The sequence below is a fragment of the Danio aesculapii genome, chromosome 4 (assembly GCF_903798145.1).
Source record: "Danio aesculapii chromosome 4, fDanAes4.1, whole genome shotgun sequence".
In the NCBI taxonomy this organism is placed as follows: domain Eukaryota; kingdom Metazoa; phylum Chordata; class Actinopteri; order Cypriniformes; family Danionidae; genus Danio; species Danio aesculapii.
This window is the reverse complement of record NC_079438.1, coordinates 23619952-23632785: the sequence shown is the minus strand read 5'-3', so window position 1 is coordinate 23632785 and position 12834 is coordinate 23619952. Positions and strand designations below refer to the sequence as shown.

Here is a 12834-nt window from a genome sequence, read left to right as displayed (position 1 = left end):
GGAGGCATATTACAGTTCACAGTAAGTATAAAACAGTCCAGTGGCCTAATGGATAAGGCACCAGCCTTCGAAGCTGGGGATTGTGGGTTTAAAGTACCAACTGGGTTGTCTTTGATGCAGTTCCTTTTAAGTTGACTGTGCAAGACAATCCAGTGTTACCTTTAAAAAGCTGGGTTCATACCCTTAGGTCAAAAAGACATGACAATGGAAAACTCCTCAGAGAAGCTGTTTTGTCATTAGGTGTACACATCAGATCGTCTGAATGCAATATGGCATAGGGATCCTAAAGTACTGTTTTTCTGAGTTACAAGAACTTCCTGAGCCATACATCAGATTTGACAAAGGTTAGTGTTGACCCAGTGGCCTAATGGATAAGGCATCAGCCTTCGAAGCTGGGGATTGTGGGTTCAAGTCTTATCTGGGTTGTCTTTGTTGGGTTATATTTAAGTTGTGTGAAATAGTTCGGACTGGTCTTCTCAAAACTTAGGCGTGATGATCTGAGGACAATAGTTAGCTTCGAATTCTGAGACTTGCTGCACACTTCAAATAAGATTCATCCAATCTTGCTTGAATCTCACTGTCACATTACAAACCTAAATGGTTCCTCTAAGCTTTGGTATTGGAGATCTTGACTTCAAGTACCCTGTGGCTTTCAACTAATGGTCTCATGTTAGGTGGATGATGATGAAATGTAAACAAGGAAATAGCTGCAGAAAGGTTGTGATTTCAAGTTAATGAGAGTGGCCTTGTTTGGAATTTGAAACTCAAGACCAGTCACACCATACGCGAGAACCATACCCCAGGACCAATGAGACACGAATGTGGATGATTCCACAAAGAAAATGTTTGTCCATTAGTTGCACACATCTTTTTTGATTGAATGCAAACTGGCATCGAGATCCTACAGTGCAGTTTTCATGAGTTGGCATCTTGTTGAAGACATACAAAAGATCCATGACAAATGATTGGCAAAATGGCCCAGTGGCCTAATGGATAAGGCATCAACCTCCGGGGCTTGGGATTGTTGGTTGAAGTCCCATCTGGGTTGTCTTTGAAGGGCTCACTTCAATTTGGGAGCAATGTTTGGTGGATGAAACACAGTAGCTGTGAAAACCTTCTTGAGATGAACCTAAAAGGTTCCGCTAAGCTATGGCAAGGGGCTTTCAGATGGCCAACTCCGCAAACAGGTGCTTCCTCAGACAGGTGCCTGGATAGCTCAATCGGTAGAGCATCAGACTTTTAATCTAGGATGGACTAGATGGACTAGAAATACATTGGGGTTTCCCCGCGCAGGTTCGAATCCTGCCGATTACGTTGTTTTGCACGTCCACTTATGTTGTTGTTCTCTTTTCTTTCAAGCCTCCTATACGTAATTGCAATCCTCTTCTGCATCTCACAAACAAGCCCCTGTCACTTAGAGACCAGGCAGCTGTGGGTGAGCGACAGTGGTTTGCCGCGACCGTACAGTGATCCGTACTCTATGTTGTGGCCAGAGAAATTCCAGTTTGAATACCGGTCACAGCAGCGCGTACCTGTTAACGGAAAGCCATGCTGGGCTGAGTTTTCGTCACCTCAGGCCATGGCTGGATTTCTCACCCCAACCTCTGCTGCAGACAAGTCAAGGCCAGGTGTAGTCGTGGCCGAGAGGTTAAGGCGATGGACTTGAAATCCATTGGGGTCTCCCCGCGCAGGTTCGAACCCTGCCGACTACGTCGGATGGTATTTCCACAAAGTCCACTTGCTGTTTTTGCTCATTGCCCCCTAACGGAAAAGCCGTCCTCCTCTGAATCTCGCAAACAAACCAGTGTCCCTTAGTGTCCAGGCAGCTGCAGAGCTTATCGGTGAGCGAGCGGTGTGCCGTGATCGTTTAGTGGTCAGTACTCTGCGTTGTGGATGCAGCAACCCCGGTTCGAATCCGGGTCACGGCAGCATGTTCCTGTTAATTGCGAGCAATGCTTGTGCCGCTTTTTACAACCTCAGGCCATTTATGCCCCAACTGTGCTGCGTTCAATGTAGACCACATTCAGTAGAAAAAGTCAAAGGGCTGCCACCATGCGTAGTCGTGGCCGAGAGGTTAAGGCGATGGACTTGAAATCCATTGGGGTCTCCCCGCGCAGGTTCGAACCCTGCCGACTACATCGGTTGGTATGTCCATAAAGTCCACTTGCTTATTTTGCTCATTGCCCCCTAACGGAAATGCCGTCCTCTTCTGAATCTCGCAAACAAACCAGTGTCCCTTAGTGTCCAGGTAGCTGCAGAGCTTATCGGTGAGCGAGCGGTGTGCCGTGATCGTATAGTGGTCAGTACTCTGCGTTGTGGCTGCAGCAACCCCGGTTCGAATCCCCTTTTCAACCCCTTTGTGGCACATTTTCCCCACTCCATCTGCTTCTGGAGAGTTGCTTTATGCACAGCTCTTTTCAAGACTGATGCTAGCACAGTTCCAAAAGGCCCAGGCGAAATGTGCTTTTGGCCATGCTTTTGGACCATGGCTTTGGTAACACCTAATGACTTCAAGGTCTTTAACGGTGCAGCTCAGCAGTGGCATGGCACAGCTCTGAAACGTTGTTTCCTGGAGGACGACTGCATCTGTTTTTTTCAAGAGGACGCAGGTCTGTGCTGTGCTGTGATGGTTCAAGTCCCTGTTCGGGCGAAGGCCTGTCTGTTTGTCAGAGACCTCGTTGTTATTTTCATATCACTTGGTGGCTGTCTATTGTGGTGTGGCCTGCGAGAGCACGTTGCTCTGAATTCAGATCATCAGCTTGTGTGGAAAGAGTGCCCATGAAGTTAGCTGAGTGTGTTAGATTAGAGAGCTATGCTGTCACTGCTTCCCAGAGATTGTACGGAAAAGTTGTACAAGAGCTAGCACAACCTCTGCTGTATCTAGTGTTGCCCACAATCGGCTAACAGAGCAGACGAGTCAAGGCCAGGTGTAGTCGTGGCCGAGAGGTTAAGGCGATGGACTCGAAATCCATTGGGGTCTCCCCGCGCAGGTTCGAACCCTGCCGACTATGCCGGTTGGTATTTCCACAAAGTCCACTTGCTTATTTTGCTCATTGCCCCCTAACAGAAATGCCGTCCTCCTCTGAATCTCGCAAACAAACCAGTGTCCCTTAGTGTCCAGGTAGCTGCAGAGCTTATCGGTGAGCGAGCGGTGTGCCGTGATCATATAGTGGTCAGTACTCTGCGTTGTGGCCGCAGCAACCCCGGTTCGAATCCGGGTCACGGCAGCGTGTTCCTGTTAACTGTGAGCAATGCTTGTGCCGCTTTTTACAACTTCAGGCCATTTATGCCCCAACTGTGCTGCGTTCAATGTTGCCCACATTCAGCAGAAAAAGTCAATGGGCTGCCACCATGCGTAGTCGTGGCCAAGAGGTTAAGGCGATGAAATTGAAATCTATTGGGGTCTCCCCGCGCTGGTTCGAACCCTGCCGACTACGGAACTGCCAGCTGCTTTTGCTTTTTTCTCTCTGTGAGAGGAACTGTGGCTTTTGCTGTGAATTCAGATCATCAGCTTGTGTGGAAAGAGTGCCCATGAAGTTAGCTGAGTGTGTTAGAGAGCTATGCTTTCCCTGCTTCCCAGAGATTGTACGGAAAAGTTGCACAAGAGCTAGTGCACCTTCCTCTATCCCTGTTGACCCTGTGCTTGGTTGCCACCTCAGCAGGAGAGAAAAAGCAGACATCTGTAGTCGTGGCCGAGTGGTTAAGCCGATGGACTAGAAATCCATTGGGGTTTCCCCGCGCAGGTTAGAATCCTGCCGACTATGTTGTTTTGCACGTCCACTTATGTTGTTGTTCTCTTTTCTTTCAAGCCTCCTATACGTAATTGCAATCCTCCTCTGCATCTCACAAACAAGCCCCTGTCACTTAGTGACCAGGCAGCTGTGGGTGAGCGACAGTGGTTTGCCACGACCGTACAGTGATCCGTACTCTGTGTTGTGGCCAGAGATATCCCAGTTTGAATCCCGGTCACAAACCAGTGTCCCTTAGTGTCCAGGCAGCTGCAGAGCTTATCGGTGAGCGAGTGGTGTGCCGTGATCATATAGTGGTCAGTACTCTGCGTTGTGGCCGCAGCAACCCCGGTTCGAATGATGTTGCCTAGAGAAACGTTCAATAAATCGACAGCAACATCTTGAATGGCTCATCAAGATTGGGATTTGATAGTTTTTTTTCCAAGTCGCCCAGTCCTTTTTGGCTGTCCCTTTGTGGCACATTTTCCCCACTCCATCTGCTTCTGGAGAGTTGCTTAATGCACAGCTCTTTTCAAGACTGATGCTAGCACAGTTCCAAAAGGCCCAGACGAAATGTGCTTTTGGCCATGCTTTTGGACCATGGCTTTGGTAACACCTAATGACTTCAAGGTCTTTCACGGTGCAGCTCAGCAGTGGCATGGCACAGCTCTGAAACGCCGTTTCCTGGAGGACAACTGCATCTGTTTTTTTTAAGAGGACGCAGGTCTGTTCTGTGATGAGAAAGTGTTGTCGGTGGGCAAGGGGCTTGCAGAGGGCCAACTCTGCAAACAGGTGCTTCCGCAGGCAGGAGCCCGGATAGCTCAGTCGGTAGAGCATCAGACTTTTAATCTGAGGGTCCAGGGTTCAAGTCCCTGTTCGGGCGAAGGCCTGTCTGTTTGTCAGAGACCTCGTTGTTATTTTCATATCACTTGGTGGCTGTCCATTGTGGTGTGGCCTGCGAGAGCACGTTGCTCTGAATTCAGATCATCAGCTTGTGTGGAAAGAGTGCCCATGAAGTTAGCTGAGTGTGTTAGTTTAGAGAGCTATGCTGTCCCTGCTTCCCAGAGATTGTACGGACAAGTTGTACAAGAGCTAGTGCACCTTCCTCTACTCCTGTTGACCCTGTGCTTGGTTGCCACCTCAGCAGGAGAGAGAATGCAGATGTCTGAAGTCGTGGCCGAGTGGTTAAGGCGATGGCCTAGAAATCCATTGGGGTTTCCCCGCGCAGGTTCGAATCCTGCCGACTACGTTGTTTTGCACGTCCAGTTATGTTGTTGTTCTCTTTTCTTTCAAGCCTCCTATATGTAATGGCAATCCTCCTCTGCATCTCACAAACAAGCCCCTGTCACATAGAGACCAGGCAGCTGTGGGTGAGCGACAGTGATTTGCCGCGACCGTACAGTGATCCGTACTCTGTGTTGTGGCCAGAGAAATCCCAGTTTGAATACCGGTCACAGCAGCGCGTACCTGTTAACGGAAAGCCATGCTGGGCTGAGTTTTTGTCGCCACGGCTGGATTTCTCACCCCAACCTCTGCTGTATCTAGTATTGCCCACATCCGGCCAACAGAGCAGCCGAGTCAAGGCCAGCTGTAGTCGTGGCCGAGAGGTTAAGGCGATGGACTCGAAATCCATTGGGGTCTCCCCGCGCAGGTTCGAACCCTGCCGACTACGTCGGTTGGTAATTCCACAAAGTCCACTTGCTTATTTTGCTCATTGCCCCCTAACGGAAATGCCGTCCTCCTCTGAATCTCGCAAACAAACCAGTGTCCCTTAGTGTCCAGGTAGCTGCAGAGCTTATCGGTGAGCGAGCGGTGTGCCGTGATCGTATAGTGGTCAGTACTCTGCGTTGTGGCCACAGCAACCCCGCTTCGAATCTGGGTCGCGGCAGCGTGTTCCTGTTAACTGCGAGCAATGCTTGTGCCGCTTTTTACAACCTCAGGCCATTTATGCCCCAACTGTGCTGCGTTCAATGTTGCCCAAATTCAGCAGAAAAAGTCAAGGGGCTGCCACCATGCGCAGTCGTGGCCGAGAGGTTAAGGCGATGGACTTGAAATCCATTAGGGTCTTCCCGCGCAGGTTCGAACCCTGCTGACTACGGAACAGCCAGCTGCTTTTGCTTTTTCTCTCTGTGAGAGGAACTGTGGCTTTTGTGACGTTTGGTTGCGGGCCTGCGTGTTTAATCCCATATTGAATAATTCAAGTCCAGCGACTAGTCGCAATTTAGCTTTTTTTGTAGCCCCTACACTCTGATGTTGCCTAGAGAAAAGTTCAATAAATCGACAGCAACATCTTGTACGGCTCATCAAGATTGGGATTTGATAGTTTTTTTTCCAAGTCGCCCAGTCCTTTTTGGCTGTCCCTTTGTGGCACATTTTCCCCACTCCATCTGCTTCTGGAGAGTTGCTTTATGCACAGCTCTTTTCAAGACTGATGCTAGCACAGTTCTAAAAGGCCCAGGCGAAATGTGCTTTTGGACCATGGCTTTGGTAACACCTAATGCAAACAACTTAGTTCTTCTATAAAGCAGCTTTAAAAATACAACGTTCATTAAGCTGAAATCAAATCAGTGCTGATTTATAATTAAGAACTCTATAGTTGATGAATTATATGGTTAATGAATTTAATTTATGGCACCTTGATATATATAATATATATATATATATATATTAACCCTGTTAAACCATGTTATGTTGCGTGCCTTAACTGTGAGAAACAAAACATAACGTTACATGCAAATCATAACTACTACCTTCGCGGCTCCTGATTAAGGAGCAAAATTTTCGCCTTGTGCAACAAACAGCATTATTTTAAAACTATTGCCTGTTATTCATTGAATTTACAAGTTCTGTTTACTGCACGCACGCGTTTCCTCTCTAAGGTTAACAAACAGTCCGACAGCTCACGTGTGACTTCGGGGCTGAGATTACGTCATTACATGAGGATTTTTCGTGAATTGTACTTCATGAATTGACCCCAACCCTAATCGAGATAATCGTGCAGCCCTAGTGTGTATATTTTTGCATCGACACTTAAATACAAATACTTACCAGAAGGGGTGTGTGCAGCGTAGTCATGGTCCTTGACGATGACTTCCAAATCCTTGTTACTCTGCAGATCCACAGCCTTCGGGGCACCCACATCTACTCCAAGACGAGCACTTGACCTCTCAAAAGCAGACTGCTTTTGTGGCGGTACATGAAACTTGTTCCATTGAAAGCGACTTGGAATAACTCCAGCTTTCAGACGACAACTACCCTGCATGAAGTCAGCAGCAGTGAAGTGTTGACTGCAGACTAATGTACTTGCTCTTCGAAAAGCAAACGTCGGCCCTTCATCTCGTCTAATAGCATGTACCCACTTTTGTCTTTGATGGTCATTTGTCGGAAACTCGTGAAAACTCAAATACGGTTGTTTTTGTTTTGAAATGCTGCACTTTGGTACACAACAGAACGCCTTGCTCCTCGACTGTGCTGCCATTGTTTTTACCAGAAGTAAGTTTACCCAGGGGCGGCCATAACCGGAAGTTACAAATGCGGAAGTGTGAAATTGGCCTATTACTCATTTCTGCAAATGTCGCGAGTGCTTTATTTTAATATGAGAGCGCAGTCCTGTACGCTAAGCTCTAAAACAGATATGCGAGCTTTTAAATAAGCTATTTTAAATGAACTGTAAGTCCTCTCATCTCGTGTGTGTGCTCAAACTGTATACAATCGTGATCTCTGCGCTATTAAAGTAGATATTATTTATCTTTGCTCCTTGACTAAATTTTGTCAAAAGCTATCAAACATTTAGAATTAGATCGATGCATGACCGATGACAATGCTAACGGACTTCTTATTTGGCTGTATCGTGAAGTGAAACTTAGCCTAACAGAACTTTTAGCAAAGGTGGAACATTTTTACTTCTTCACGACAAAAGAATTATGCTAAATGTTTCTAGATGAGGTATTTGTGTGATTTATACATAATAGATGTATCCTGATCTGTCTTAAAGCATCACTAAATTGTGCAGGCATTACAGGTCAAAGCAATCTGTTGTTATAGTTAGCAAAATATCTATAAATCTTAAAACATTGCTTTGAGAAATGAAGTGTTGTCATATTTCAAATACCTCAAGTAAAACAAAGTCATTTGTTTTATTATTTTATTACTGAGTGTTCTTGTCTTTTTTGTAAAATTATTTCAGTTTAAGATCAAGCATAAAATCTAAAAATTATTGTATAGACAAGAATGAGCAAATGAGAAAAATATGTAAATAAAAGGCAAAATTTAAATCTTTTCATCATATACTTTAATTAAACCTTTCAAAGCTTGAAAATAATGTTTAAAAATTAACAAAAAGTGTCTCTATGGTCTTATAGAGTATAGGTAGTTTTGTCAGTGCTATTGAAAATGATTAATTGTCATGAAAGGAAAAATCTACCATACTTAGTGCCAATTCCTATATGTAGCCTTGTGATTTAAGCAATTAAACCATTCAAATAAGTTTATACTTCAAGGCCATAATGAAAATCATATATTTTTTCAAAAGTAACTAACTAGTACTCAAGAGTAGTTTTTAAGAGTAATTTGTACTTTTACCTAATATTAGTATTATTTACTAAAATTTGTATTATTTTGGCAGTGTAATTGTATTTTAACTTGGGTACAGATATTATGTTCGACTTTTTTTGTCTAATGTTATATTTTGACAAGTTTATTCTGTTAGATAATTATTTCAAATTATACTTTAGTGTTTAGTGTTATGAACAAGATCTGCTTGCAAATATCACAGCCTCTGTTACTTTTTACACTTTTTTTGTTAATATGTATTATTTATTTGTTTAGGATATACGTTTTCACATTCTGATTCCAATGCTTGATTATTAAATAATTAAAATCACTAATTAAATCAAACATTCTTAAGAATAAAATAGTAAGTATTTTTGCAAGCGTGCACTTGCATATATATATATATATATATATATATATATATATATATATATATATATATATATATATATATATATATATATATGTATGTATGTATTTATGTATGTACATGTATTGTTATTGTCATATAATGAGTGGCGTAAAATGGTCTACAAATGACAATAATATCATTTATCGCAATATATTTTGGTTCAATATATCGTACAACAAAAAATAGATACCGTGACAGGCCTAATGCTTCTCCCCATGTTATGTTGTACATAATTCTTTCTTATCAATCTAAATAATATTGAAATGCTGTATGTGTTCTGCAGCTTATTTTGGTTAATGCCTATATTTTTACATATAAGCTGCTCCCTAAGTAATGTTTAAGATCATTATTTCATATTACACAAAATCATATTAAGGTACTCTATGTGTGTGTTTTTTATGCAGCTTACAGTCAAGTCTGGTGTTGCCAGTCTGTTGGACCATTTCTTAATTGTTGTTGGAGTCATCTTGCTATTTCAGCTGCTAGAGTAAAGTAAGTTTAATAGTTTTAGCTTAAAGACACAAGTTTTGGTTCTTTTCCACAACTTACTGGTTGTAATCTGTTTTGTGTTCCTGTAAAATTTCTTTTAGATAAAATGAATAGGAAAACTGCACCTGTCTCCAGCTCTGCCTTAAGACGGAGGACACATACAGATGTAGTTAAACGACTTGAACAAATTAGTGATGACTGCACAAATTTCACTGACTTTCAGATGACAACAGAGAGGGACATTGTAGATGTCAGTACAGAGTTAGAAAATACAGAATCCAACTTGTTCAGCATGTGCTACTGGACTATTCTTTAATGAGGACGAAGGTGACATGGAGGTAGATGCAGATATACATGATGGTTTTGTGGCTGGCAGCTGTGATAGGCCAATTCAGACTTCTGATTCAGAACAATCAGATGATGAACTCTCACAGCCATTTTCACTCTCTGACAGCATTTCTAACTGGGCCCTACACTATGGCATTTCTTTGGTTGCTTTGACAGCACTATTGTCTATACTTCACATTTCCCATAATGATCTACCTAAAGATGCTAGAACTCTTCTTAGAACTAAAACAAAATATTCGATTTTAGAAAGGTTTGGGGGGCAATACCACTATTTTGGTATTATTTCGTCAATAAGAAATACACTCTCTAGACACTTACACACCCTGGCAGACAATATCAGTTTCAAGAGTTCCCACTTAGATTTGCTTGGCTTATAAAGCAGGTTTGGCATGCTGTCCCGGGAGAGAACCCTGAGCTCGGAGATATTTGAGCCCAGGGCTCCCGCCCAGTCGATATCAGGAGATCCGAGATCAGGTAGGTCTCGAGAGCTCCCCTTTAGAAAGGGAGGAAAAGGAGGAGATGGGGTGGAAGGGGGGATTCTTCCAAACTAAGATAGAACAGTAGGGAGAAAATGATCCATTTATAATAAACTAGGATCACTCTGATTGGATTATTACTGATTACAGATGAGTGGCCAGACGTGCTCAATCATATCACGTGCTCCTCTCGAAATTAGTTTATGTAACTTCACTTAAAGCTGCAAATAAACATTGATGGACTTCCTTTGTTCAAGAGCTCCAGTCTGCAACTGTGGCCAATCCTTGGTCTGCTACTGAGTGTTCCCATGAAAGAACCAGTAGTGATAGGTTTGTACTGTGGACCAAAGAAACCAAGCTCAGCAAAAGAGTTTCTTGGAGATTTTGTTACTGAGTTGCAAAAACTTGAAAAATGTTTTGATATAGAAGGAAAGTCACTAAAGCTTGAGCTGGACACAGTTATTTGTGACACACCAGCCAGGTCCTTTGTTAAAAACACAAAGGGGCACAATGGCTACCATAGTTGTGACTAGTGTACTCAGCCTGGGAAATACATTATTAATACAGACGCATGATTTACCCATATACAGACTATGCACTAAGGACAGATGATTCATTTGAAAACATGGTTGATGAGAGTCATCATCATGACAGCCCACATCGATTTCACGGCAACAGTGTTGGTATGGTTTCACAATTCCCTCTAGATTATATGCATTTGGTTTGTTTAGGTGTGGTTAGGCGCTTGTTGAACATTTGGCTCAGGGGTCCTCTGAATTTTAGAGTACCTGCAAACATATCAGAAAGAATGTCCGCTAAGCTGGTGGAGATGCGTTCCTGTATTCCTGTGGAGTTTGCCCAAAAGACCCGATTGCTAAGCGAATTAGATCGCTGGAAGGCCACTGAATTGAGGCAATTTCTCCTGTACACGGGGCTGGTAGTGTTAAGTACCTTTCTGGATCGAAATATGTACAGTAATTTCATGCTACTTTTCTCTGGTATTGCCATTTTAGTAAGTCCTAGACTATCCTGCCACACACAGTATGATCAAACTTTACTTAGATATTTGTTAATCATTTCGGTAAAATATATGGCAAAGATCAACTTGTTTATAATGTACATGCTTTGGTCCATCTGTCAGATTAAGTACAGTGACATGGTTGTCTTGACTTATTTTCTGCATTCCCCTATGAAAGATACCTTAACAAGTTAAAAAGGTTTGTCAGAAAACCAGACATTCCCCTTGCCCAAATTATTCGTCGATTGTCAGAGATGAGAATAACTGACACTCTTTTAAATGGTGCCTCCTTTAAAAAGCAGCACTTTGTTGGGCCACTTGTAGATGGAATGTCAGTGAAAGCACAGTATGGTGAGATGGCCTGTGACAAATGGACTATTAAAGTTTCAACCAGGGATAATGTGCTTGTAATTGGAAACAAAATTTGCCTTATTCTTAACATTGTGGAATGCAGTGATGGAGTTTATGTAGTGTACAAAGAATTTTCAGAGAAGTCTTTGTTCTTTACTTACCCGTTTACTTCTGATTTTCTGAATATCCATGCTATTTCACAAACATCTGATGTCCTCAAATGTATTAAGGCTTCAGAGCTTGTCGAAAAATGTGTTGTTTTACCATACAGGGATATTTTTGTGGCCATACCCTTATTTCATACATTTTATGAATGCTTTGATAAGAAACAACCAAATTCCACAGGTTAAAGGTTTAGTTTACCCAATAATAAAAGCTGTTATCACTACTCGTCCTCATGTTGTTTTAATTTTTGGTTGAACTAATCCTTTAAGGTTACAGATGTTTTGAAAAAAATTTCTTTTTATAATTAACAGTTAAAAAGTGTAAGATGAAGGATTTTCCCTAGGGAGAATGATGTAGGTAGTGTTGGTGGTAGTTTTAGTGGTAGCTCTAGTGTTCTAAAATTAGCAATATGAATTTAGTTGTGGTTGCACATTAGTTTAAACTGGAAAAGTGTTTATTTGAAATGAGGGTCAGATAGAATGACAAAAAATGACACCGTCATGCATCAACAAAAACACTGCAGTCTGACACTGGATAACAAATGACTGTAAGTACTTTGTGTTATTGGAAAGTTGCTTGTGTCTTATGTGATGATTGTCATTTTACATTACATTTAGTCATTTAGCAGATAGATTACAGATTTTATTAATATAGCACAATATAATATTTTACACAATACTCTTTCAGATCAGCTTTGCATTAAATTTTCAGGTAACATAACTGAGTGCAATAAGGCCACATATTACACAGCAGGTCTTGATGCTTTATTCCGTAATGTTGACCATATATACATTTTATTTTATTTATTTTTTAATCTCAGCTTTCACTGCTATGCAGATGATACTCAATTATATATTTCAACTAAACCTGACGAGACGTCTAATCTGTCCAAGCTAACTGAGTGTATTAAAGATGTTAAAGACTGGATGACCAACAAGTATCTTCTCTTAAACTCAGACAAAACAGAATTATTACTTATTGGGCCTAAATCCTGTACACAGCAGATCTCACAACTCGACCTACAATTAGAGGGATACAAAGTTAGCGTTAGCTCTACTATAAAAGATCTGGGTGTCATATTAGACAGCAATTTAACTTTTAAAAATCATATATCCCATGTCACAAAAACTGCTTTCTTTCATCTGAGAAATATCGCTAAGTTACGAAGTATGCTATCCATCTCAGATGCAGAAAAGCTAGTTCATGCTATGACTTCTAGGCTGAACTACTGTAATGCACTGTTTGCAGGCTGCCCAGCATCCTCTATTAACAAACTTCAATTAGTACAAAATGCAG

General features: G+C 42.1%; 6 non-coding genes and 1 pseudogene across 6 annotated transcripts; 6 read left to right on the top strand and 1 right to left on the bottom strand.

Annotated features, from left to right (window-relative positions):
• The window catches only part of LOC130223484 (general transcription factor II-I repeat domain-containing protein 2-like), a 16038-nt pseudogene extending 8932 nt beyond the window's left edge, over positions 1–7106 (bottom strand).
• Positions 1631–1712, top strand: trnas-uga (transfer RNA serine (anticodon UGA)). The gene has a single exon. It is a non-coding gene; the product is annotated as a tRNA-Ser (tRNA).
• Positions 2057–2138, top strand: trnas-uga (transfer RNA serine (anticodon UGA)). Its single transcript has one exon. It is a non-coding gene; the product is annotated as a tRNA-Ser (tRNA).
• trnas-cga (transfer RNA serine (anticodon CGA)) lies at positions 2930–3011 on the top strand. The gene has a single exon. It is a non-coding gene; the product is annotated as a tRNA-Ser (tRNA).
• trnak-uuu (transfer RNA lysine (anticodon UUU)) lies at positions 4539–4611 on the top strand. Its single transcript has one exon. It is a non-coding gene; the product is annotated as a tRNA-Lys (tRNA).
• On the top strand, positions 5319–5400 carry trnas-cga (transfer RNA serine (anticodon CGA)). Its single transcript has one exon. It is a non-coding gene; the product is annotated as a tRNA-Ser (tRNA).
• On the top strand, positions 5745–5826 carry trnas-uga (transfer RNA serine (anticodon UGA)). Its single transcript has one exon. It is a non-coding gene; the product is annotated as a tRNA-Ser (tRNA).
• Positions 7107–12834: the final 5728 nt, after the last annotated feature.